This window comes from Nothoprocta perdicaria, unplaced genomic scaffold (genome assembly GCF_003342845.1).
Source record: "Nothoprocta perdicaria isolate Ctin4 unplaced genomic scaffold, notPer1 scaffold_32, whole genome shotgun sequence".
NCBI classification, from domain to species: Eukaryota; Metazoa; Chordata; class Aves; order Tinamiformes; family Tinamidae; genus Nothoprocta; species Nothoprocta perdicaria.
This window is the reverse complement of record NW_020455555.1, coordinates 2722788-2733605: the sequence shown is the minus strand read 5'-3', so window position 1 is coordinate 2733605 and position 10818 is coordinate 2722788. Positions and strand designations below refer to the sequence as shown.

The 10818-nt window shown below is 42.1% G+C and overlaps 1 long non-coding RNA gene across 1 annotated transcript; it reads right to left on the bottom strand.

Moving 5' to 3' along the window:
- Positions 1-784: 784 nt before the first annotated feature.
- LOC112950522 lies at positions 785-4574 on the bottom strand. Its single transcript, XR_003250036.1, has 3 exons — positions 4496-4574; positions 1434-1493; positions 785-897 (listed from the first exon to the last, which is right to left on the bottom strand). It is a non-coding gene; the product is annotated as an uncharacterized LOC112950522 (long non-coding RNA).
- Between the last annotated feature and the right edge of the window lie 6244 nt (positions 4575-10818).

The window sequence follows — 10818 nt, the reverse complement described above, 5'->3', positions numbered from 1 at the left end:
GTGCATTTATCATGCATGCCACGACAAATGGCACTTTTATGGTTAAATACACTTGAGTGGAAGGTTAAGGTTCATCTCCTTTCTCTGCCCTAGACTTCATATATCACCACAGGTAAAACTAAGTGCCAGATAATACCTTAAACAACAGATTTACTTTCCCTCGCCCTTGTATTTCTAGCTCGCTCCCAACCTTGTCTCTTTAGATTAAGGACATATGTCTAGAGCTTTGCTTGGGCCTTCAAGCAACAGGGAGCCTGATGTCACATACTGGTTCTCAACTCTGTAGCAAAAGCACATACAAAACCAGCACATAAAGCAGCAATAAATGAGTTCAGCCCAGGTGCTCATGAAGTGCCAGCCTTTCACCCACTCCCTATCAACTGCTGCTGCAGCAGCGTGCACTGAGATGAGGAGACCAGAGCAGAATTCACAGTGATACCAGGGCAGGACTTAAGAAACCCACCGTGAGGTCCACATGAGAGCTTTTCATGCCAATGTAAATCGTAAACTATCCTGGGCTGGGCTTCTATTAAAAAGAAAAACTATTTGGAAAACATTTTTCAGCCATACCTCTCTTTAGGCTAGTTATTTCACATCTGTTATCCAGAAATAAAGGTCACGATGCATTGAGCTGTTCAGCCAGGGATTTGGGGCTTGGAGTGACAATTGCTCCATTAGGAACCGTGGTTTGTCCCAATTATGTTAAGAAAAGCTGAGCCCCAAAGTGGCCTTAAAAACAAAACAAAAATAAAATAAAACAAAACACCACCTCACCAAGATTGCAGGGGACCATTTAGCTCCAACGCTGCCAGGAGCCACCAGCCACATTGTGCAGCTCCCACGATCTAAAACTGACCAGCAGCAACATGGCCAGAGGAGACAGGTCTCCAGCAAACCCTAAAAACAGAAGATGCCAAACGGTCACAGCTTGTTGGGGGGTTCTTTTGTTTGTTTTTCTCCCAGTTTATCACTATTTCCAAGGCTTTAAGAGTTATTCTGCTTTAATAAAAAAGCACAGCTATTAATAAACATGGAAATTCTTTGTACTGACTCAACTTCCTAATGCTGCAGCTTCACTGGACTCTTCAGAAGAGCAGGTATATTTTGATCCATTTAAAATGCCTGTTTTGCAGAATGGCAATGGTGCAAAGCATAGATATTTTTCTCCTGACGCAAATCAGACAGTAGGAAAACATCATTTCGCATTTCAGTGGCCTCTGAAGGTCTTTGGAAAAGTCATTCCTGCGGCCCGAGCCAAGTCAGGATACTCTGCACTGATGAATGCGAGTAGTTGCGCACCTGGTTGCTGGTGTGAAACGTCTCCGATGTCCTCGAGGAGGACCTCAGAGCAGGATGCAACACCCTGATTATCCACAGGCTGGTGACAGCTCTCATGGCAATGAACAATGAAAACACTAAAGTACGTGACTTACCAATCCGCAGTGAAATGGTTAATTGTGGTGACTTGGTACTTTCTTCTTGCAGGAATTCAACTGCAAATTAATAAGGTTATTTTCAGTTGGCGGAAGCTAATGGCATTACTTGTTTATTTACAGAGTATTATCATAAAGAATAAATAACACTAAGTTATAGTGTTCTTATCTAACTTGCCATAAAAATACATGAAGTTAGACAGCTGGGTACACAGTTAAATGAAACAAATTAAACCAAGCCCATGCTCTTAGAAAGACACAAAGGCCAAATTAAGTATGTTAGGCTAACAGTTTACATGACTCAACACTAGTGAAGGTACTTGAGACTCAAGTCCAGCTTGTTTTTAAACTTTATGAGTGTGCAGAGGAAAACATCTGCTGGCAAACAGGACTATGGAGGGAAGGCGGAGGGAAGGAGCCCCTGGGACCTTTTCAACACCCATTCCCCACAGCCTTAACGTTAATGAGGATGAAAGCTTCACCAAAGGACGTGACTTAGGCATGGCTGCTTTTGACCCTTGAGAATTATCTCAGGACAACATTATTAACAGCAAAGCACAGGCAGTAATAGGTGGCCTTTATAAGGCTCTACTGACAGAGCAGCAGCACAGAGACACTGGACAGCAGTGATTTGGGTTCCAGGTAAGCTTGAAACCAGTTCTATCCATGCTATACTTGTACAAGCAAGACACTATTATTAAACCTAGCCCCCTAAATTGAAGACTCCTGAAGCAAGGATCTAGTCTGCCTTTCCCTCTCATTGCCTACTTGGACATGGAGAAAATAACATAACTACAGAAAATGGGTATCATTTTAAAGAAAACCATACTAATGATACTGGGTTTCATGCATACTAATGATTTTTTCTTTTTTTTTTTTTTGATTTTGTTTGATCATGGCTGTAACTATATTGATTATATCATGGCTGAAGTAGCCTGATATGTTTTAATATTTCTGATTGGTTTCTCCTACAGAGAGAGCAAAAGCCTATTTCAATTTGGGCATTTGTATCCCAGTCTCATGGTTGCATTTTAGTACGTCAAGAGACTAACCAGGAAATAAAACTTTATGTCAAAGTTGTTACTTAGAAGTAGATTCCACATAGAAGTATTTGCATATCCTGTTTTTCTTTTTTTGAATGCTGGCTAGTCCATTGAAAATATCTGCAGGTCTTAAACAGAAATTCCACTTTGCAATTTTTAATAGATTAAAAAGCTCATTTCTGTGTTTCTTCAACAAATGAAAGTCTTCTATACCCATTTGCTCTCCCAAACAGAATAAAAAGAAATTTGTTTTCAAGGTTTGAGCGCTTTGTTTTACCAGCGTACACTATGTGGTCAGGAAAGTAATGCCAAAGAAACATGAACAAAATTGTCATGTAGCATACATCAAAAAATTCCAACAATTACTCTGAAAAGCAAAATAACCAAATATGACTGTCACACAGAAAGAATTATGGAGCTGTAACTTCCACACGAGATGCAATTTCCAAAGATCCTTGACTCTTCTTGCCACATGTAAATGTTTTATGCCTTTTGCCTCATTTTTCATGTGGCTATTACATTCTCCATCTGTTTCTGTTTACATCTAATGGGCAAAAGATAAATAGATATTATGGGATGCTTGAGATTTTTTATACAGGTGAAAGATCTGTTTGGATCCTAGCTAGAAGGATACTCTCAGGGGATGGTTTACTCTTGTGGCAACATTTCATCATGCATTCTCTTCAAAATAAAGAGAAGACAAAATCCTAGATTTATAGCCTTGGAAAGCTTTATGCAATCCTTCAGGGAAAAAAAATAGAAAGGAAGACAGAAAAGCAGAAGGGAAAACTAACAGATGAAGGTGCTTCATACAGACTACGTCAATTACCAAAATATGAAGCTGTTCTAATATTCTCCTTCATACAGGCAATTCCACAGACATCAGTAAAATTAGTCACCCAAATTGCATTTAAGAAGCAGCTCCTACCACAAGCACCTTAGACTAGGAGTCTTACGAATCAGTGTCTCCTGAGGACTTCTGATGGATTTCCAACAACGAGAAGATTGGCTGTGTTGACTTGCTCATAACAAAAATAATACATATTTATGTTGTTGCATAAACATTAATAAAAATATGATCAACTGCAGCTTTAGTTCTATGTCATGTGGAGAACTCCTAGGGTGCAGTAGCATAAGAAAAATGGTACTGACATAAATTTAGGGATAACGGCTATTTTCCTCTTGCAGGATTGTATATTCAGGTCTCATAACTTGTCCAAATTCTGCAGTTCAAGAAAGATGAAACGGGCCTTATTTAATCTAAACTAAACAAACAAATTCAGGCTAAATGAAAAGCCAAGGAAAGCACACTACTACAAGTAGTGTGTATGTGTTTAAACTGCTTTGCGGAGAGATGAGATCCCTCTTCATGTTTAAAGAAATAAATAAAATAAGATAGAAGTACAGCCTAATCTAGTCTTCCTTCCAAGGAAGGATGAAGGATTTAGCTGAAAACAAGAAACTTGGATGGGGAACATCTCATGAAGTATCAATATAACAACATAGAAGTTTGGTCGCCCTTTCAGCCAGTGGAACAGAACAGAAATGAATAAAATATAATAGAGGTACTGAAGTGGGAGGAAAGAGTTAGTGACCTAGGAGGAAGGTGAAGAGGCAACTGGAGGACAAGGCTGAAACTGAAATGAACTTGCAAACGTTACTCCTTGGTCCTTTACCTACGTATTATGGCATGATAAGCACTCTGCAAAGCATTTGCTTTAGGGGTCAAAACAAAATAACATCTCTCTCTAAAAACTCTTGCCCTATAATTGGACCTATTTAAAGTGTTTTAAAAATAATGCTGAAAGTGCTTTAAGTTTCTCAGCTACCAAATTAAAGCTCAGGGAGTTAGATTCATAGCCTATTAAAATTCTGTTTAGCATGCACATTTTAACACAGATGCTTCAATAAGCGGTGTTTCAACGTAATTATCTAATGACTTGCTATGTCAGTCATGATAGGACCCAGGTTTGTGACTTGCTTATGAGTTAAACAGAAAATAAATATGCAAATTCTTACCTTCTGCCCTTCCAATTTGAGCTGAAAGCTGTAAACAATCTCGTGGATTTCTGATTTTACTTGCATCTCAGAGAAAATAAATCCTATGAGACAAAAAAACAGGCAGAAAGATAAGCCAGTTTATTTTCATATCCTCTGTGATGGACAAGAAAATGCTGTGCTATATTTGCCAATCTGACTTCATTCCTTAGTTTCTCCACTTCCAAGTGGAGAAAAAGAGCAAAAGGGATTAAAAAGGTGCAGATATTGGCATTTTGTTACTGAGCAAACCTGAGTGACCATTCAGGACAACCTGAGGCTCCCCCCATGACCTCTCTTGGTACAAAGTGATGCTCCAAAGAAAAGTGAAAAGCTTACGAGCATCTCCACCAGAGAGGGACCTGCACTTACGGGTGGCTTCATCTACACACTGGCTGAATTACTACCAGGTCACAGCAGTGACACAAGTAAACTTGTTGTAGCACTTGTACGGTTCAAAGAGCAGCAAGTAGAAGCTTATGAAAAAGAGAAGCAATATCTGTCTGCATAAACAACACCTGAAACTGTATACACTGTGTCCTAGCAAAATTTGCAATGCAGAACAGAAAAAAAAAATCTGCATTTGTTTACTAAACAAATAAGAGTCATTCATTCACTTTTCTCCCATTCCTGAAGAGCACATCAGAAGGGGAGCATCATTGTCATCGTCCTGTTGCAACACTGCATTAATAGGGCTGTCCATCTTTTCAAAGGGCTGCTTTCTTTGAAGGAAGCTACAGTAAATTGTTTAGGGAATTCACCATTCAGTGGTTCCCTCAAGTGCTGCATCCATCTTTCACTGATTAATAATGAAGCATTAATGAAAATGTTTCTATGTCTCCATGCTCCCGCCAATTACATGTGGTACAAAAAAAAAAAAATCCCAGCCTTTGGAAATTATTATTTGTCTTACTCGCAAGACAAGCACTAGAAAGGGTAATTCTTTACTGGGAATATTGGTAAGACAAGACCTGCATTTAGGGGATTCAAACTGGTAAAGATGGATCCTTAAGCTGACATTTAAGAATCACTGACTCTCAAATACCACATTAGCAATCAAGAAATCAACAGTGTTTAGAAGAAATGTAATTAGCTCAGCATGCTCTGCTGGAAACCAATACTGTAGCTATCAAATGCACCAAATGCCAGAGAGAAGAAATGGAGCATTTGTTTTCCATTGAAATACATTATATTTTACTTCATTAAAGGCCTGAGAGCTTGATACATTAATATTTCCAAGAAACCACTGAAGCTAGCTTAGATGAGTGTGGGTTTTCCTCCCTTAACTAAGCAGATTCTGGGAAGGCAATCCATCTTCCTCTTGCTTGGTGGGTACTAAATGTACGGCCAGGGTATTGTGCAAGACAACTGGAGGGAATGGGGCGGGGGTTATTAATATGTTTTCATTTCATTTACGCACACGTTACTGAGGTTGTGTGCTACTTGTAATTGCATTATGTATTATTTGGATTGGCCTTCTTAGTCTAGAATTAAGTGTGGAAGATGTCAAGCAAACAGACCACAAAAGCCAGGGCTTGTGGTCACAGATGGCAAAGCTTATGTGCAGAGAGAGCAATAACAGGATGCAAGGCAGTAAATATTTACTCAGATCCAGTCAACACTGGTAGTGCTTTAATTTGACAGCTGCTTTGAAACTTATTTGAGTATATGGTGGTCTCAGATCACTAAAGAGTTGAAAGCTGTTGCCCTCCCGGATTTCACAGCAAAGAAGATAGGGATTAAATCCTAAATGGGTTTGGGAATTGAACTGCACTGTGTGCTTAAAGATGACTGCTCCGGAGTGTAATGTGGGCTGACAATTAGCTTCTGCTGTGCCTCTTGCCCAAGCGAAGAGAGGCCTCAAGTTCTTTGCTGTCCGTTGCTTTAGCACTTCTCACAAGCGTCCTTGGTACGCTTAGGTCTTTAGGGAGAGCCGAGTGTGAATCACACTTGGTTAATTCGCTCAGTGCCAACTCCGCACTTCTCCTGGTGCAGGGAAGAGGGAAGCGACACCCGCCGTGCCCTTGGACCTGCCCTGTCCCTGCAAAACCCAAGGGACACGTCACCAGGGAGAGGCTGATAAAACACTACACAGCGCATTGGGGAAGAGGCACAGAGAAGGGAAATAAGGACTGCGGGAGGAGAGCAGGAAGAGAAGTTACAGGGTCAGGATGTTCTCAGGTTGCCGCAGTCAGATAAATAGTAATGCATCCATTTCCAAAGCTGCTCCGAAATGTCACCTTCGTCTCCATTGATCTCTATTACCAAACTGGCACTTCACTGTCACTTGTGACAAAAGGCATTAGTCAATGAAAGACTCTAAATAAACTTCAGGAAGAGAAGCAAACTCGTTTCACAGCCACACACAATAACTTAGTAACAACAACAACAAAAAAGCCTAAATAAAGTAGGGCACTGAAAAAAGCAGCTAGTTTTGGAACTAAAAATTGAAATGTTCTATTCTAAAACTGTCACACTTACCAAAAATATTTGGTGCAGTTCTTTTCTTTCTCTAGAAAAGATGTTTTCATTGTGATGAGGACATAGCCTAATAAAACACCCATTTTTAAAAAAATAAAATACTTCAGTAGTTTTACTTTAATTCCCATCTTACACCAATGTGGTTGGTCTCCACAAATCTACTGCAAGGCAGAAACACAAGCAGGATGTCCCACAGCAGGAGCTGGGTTTCGTAGCTTCAGCCACTGGACCTTTCCGTGAGGCACTGAGGAGACATGGTGGCCAGCAGACACCAGCCACAGGGGCGACTCCAACAACCCCTCCACAGCAGGGGCTGATCCCGACGCGCGCGCTCTCCACCTTCACCCTCACGCGTCTGCAGCTCAAGGGCCAAAGCGGCCTTTGGGGCTCCCCGCTCGCACGCCTGCGCTGGCCGCTTTGGAAAGGCTGTGCCTGGGGTATCAGCACCGCCGCTGTGTTGGGTACAGAGCATCGCCTCCCAGGTGCTGCATGGAGCAATCCACACTTCTGGGGACACAGACTGTGGAAATGTGTTTTTAACAAAGCAGTTCCTTACCAGAGCCACAAGACTGTGTTTTTAGCTAAATATCTGGCAATTTGGTTGCAGGAATTGCTCAGCGCTGCCCCAGTGCTACATGAGGGGAAAGGCCCCCTGCACCCCCAAGCCAGGCACCAACTATGGAGACGTGCAGGGCCCTGTGTTCTTATATTCTTAGCATAAACACTGCACTACAGCTCCTCAGCCTTGTTTTCCATAAATATTACAGTGGAAAAATTATCTGAATTTAATTACAGCTATCGTGAAGTAACAAGCATTAATCAGATGCCAGTAGCAGCTGCATTTTGCTCTTTTAAAAGCAAGAAGCTATTTTTAAACTATTTCATTAAAAACAGAAAGCTATTTTAAAACCAACGTGGAAAACATTCTATTTAGAGTGCTGCATTATCCCAGCACACACAAACATCCTCAAAAAAAAAAAAAAAAAAGGAAAAAAGAAAAAAAGAAAAAGAGAAGAGGAGCTCTTAATGGTACACTGCTGTAGTAAGGGCCTCTCATGGGAACCAAATCCAGAGAAACATTTATCTGGGCTCTGCTCTGCATCTCAGAGAGCAAAGGACATAAAAAGAGATGTATGGCTTCTCTCATCACTTCTACTAGGGCTGCTGCTGCTTATGGAGATGTCCAAACTGCAGAACCACAGAGCTCCTAAACTGTGCACAAGTTGCCCTAATTCACACCTCAGCTCCTCCTTCGTGCTGCAAGAATACCATCAGCACAGCAAGGACCAAGCCCTTTACAGTCACAAAGCTGCTTTTTCATACCCAACACATCAGCTTTCTGCTCCCCCTGCTCATACACAGGGGCTGTATTCCCAGGAGGGGAGGCAAAGGAGCCAGAGGCTGTGGCCTGGGCCCCAAAGACAGACGCAGGACAGGATTTTGGGGAGACCCCTGCACGACACCAGCACAGCCGCTTTCCTGCCAGAGCCACGGGGCTTCAGAGGAGCCCGAGCCTCTCCCAGGGTCTGGGATGCAGAACACTGCGCAAGGGATATACAAATGCACTGATGAATTTCTGATTCAGACACTCAAAATTAAGACCCCACGAATCACACAGCATGTGGAACAGCAGCTCATCATTATTCACATGAACTACAGTTCAGATTCAGATTGTACCTAAAAACTAAAGGCTTCTTTAAAAATACAGGCATCCTTTCTATCCAAAGATACAGCAGCTACAACTCCACCCTTTCTGCTTGTGATTAGACAACGCACCAAACAGCGTGGTGCTTTGGTAGGACCGTGTAACATGGGCTATGTGCCCTCAGCTGGCCAGCTGCGTGACAGCTAGTGGAGAAAGATGCACTGAGAGGTCCTTACAGGCCCGACAAGTCAGTACTCCTCAGCAGTGGTGCAAACACCAGCATGTAAGCCACAAAGGCTTCTCATCCTGCAGACCCCGAGAGCTCCTCCCTGTCCCTCAAACTGCTGGTAGGACCAGCCACGGCACTTGCAGGAGGATTTTAACAAGGTTATTTTCCTTAAAGCCGAGATGTCCTATAAAATGTGTCAAGGCAGGGCTGTAATGCTTTATGGACACTTAAGCTAGGGCATGAGGCCAAGGCAAGATGCAGCTCCGCACAATTGTTAGCTGTAAAAGAAGTTACAGGGACGGCTTTTTAAAATAAAAAAGTAGTACTTTTAACTCTCCTCCTGCCTTTGAAACCAACCTGCTAATTTCTAGCATTTCTCAGGAGAAACACCTCAGCTGTCACGTATTTCATAAGTGCAAAGAGTGAGATATGAAGCATCATGTCACTTCCTATCCTGGTGAAGAAAATCCCTGTAATTTTTCACTACAGTAACACAGAAAGAAGAAAACTTCTCTTCAAAGTTGGGCAAATAACTCAGATGGAACAATATAATCACTTTAAGTTCTTTTTTTCTTCATCTACTTTTAAAATAATCCATTGGAAGATCATCCAATCTGTCTGTTCCTTCAGGCCACAACATCCTTTCTTTATTAGCTTCCATTTCCTGCCTCTCACACATTGTACCAGGTATTTCCTCCCTTTTAGGAGGATTAAGTCCACCTCTAGGTCCAGAGCATGTTCTTGTCCTTCCAAAATTCAGTTCCTAGCTGCCTTCCCTCTTTGGTTGCACAGTGAAAAATCCAGGACAGCCAATAATGGTGACACTAACAGAAAGGCATGATGCTTTACACACAGCATCTGCCTCCTCCTGCTGCATCCCCTCTACTGCTGCGACCCATCTCGGCCACCACGGAGCCGTGACCCAGCACTGCCCAAAGGCCTGACAGTCTGCGAAGTGCACACGACTATCCTGGGGAGGCTCCACAAACAACACCCCAAAATACACGTGATTTCTTATGCAAGACCCGCTGCCTGCTGCTCTTCTTGGTTGACTCCCCGTGCACGCTCTGGTGTGTAAAGTCATATTTAGCATTAAGATATATCACAACCCTCACTGTGGAGAAAAAAAAAAAAAGTACTGATGATCTTTAATGAAGCTCTTCCAAATGCTGCCTTGAGCCCAGGTATTTAACCCTTGCATTTTAAGAAGCCATGGTGTAGGTAAATAAATGCCTACAAAAGGTCCTTGCATGGATGAGTGCCAAAAGTTAGAAACATTAAAGATAAAAAAAATTTTTTTTAAAGTCAAACCTTAGTTTTGGAGCCTGCTGTACAGTGGAAACATCAACCTGCTTTGAGTAAAGTTTGCTCACTGAACAGAAGGAAGAAAGAAGAGCAGGGCATGCCAGCAGCAGCAGCGTGCAAGTCTTCTAAGTCTTCTCTCATCCCTCTGGAGCTACAGGGACCAACTACAAGAAGAAAAACCCAACTTAAGGTCTGGCTGCTATCCAGAAGCTTAAAGTCTTTGAAGGAGCCCTGTGGTGAAAATGAAGCTACTTAACATTTTGATTTTTCCCATCTGTTTGGTAAAAAGGAAATAGGGGCTTTAATTATAATTAGTGGTCACAATGGAGAAAGATTCTCCACACTCCCACATCCCCCTCCAAGGGAATTTCAGCTTTAATGACTGTAAAAACCTGCCTGCGGTTGTTAGCAAGGGCTCAGCCAGCAGCCTATCTCTGTACTGAGATCCCCCCAAAAAATCACATACTGAGGCGTGGAACAGGCCTGCCTGCACTTCCCTCCCGCTCTCAGGAGCGCTGATGCTTCCCAAGTGGAAGAGGGAATAAATGGGGATAGACTCCTGAAACGTTTTGAATGTTCTTATTGAGGTAGAAGACAAACAATGCTTTCTAAAGTGAAAAACAGCTTTGAGGACATCATTTACCT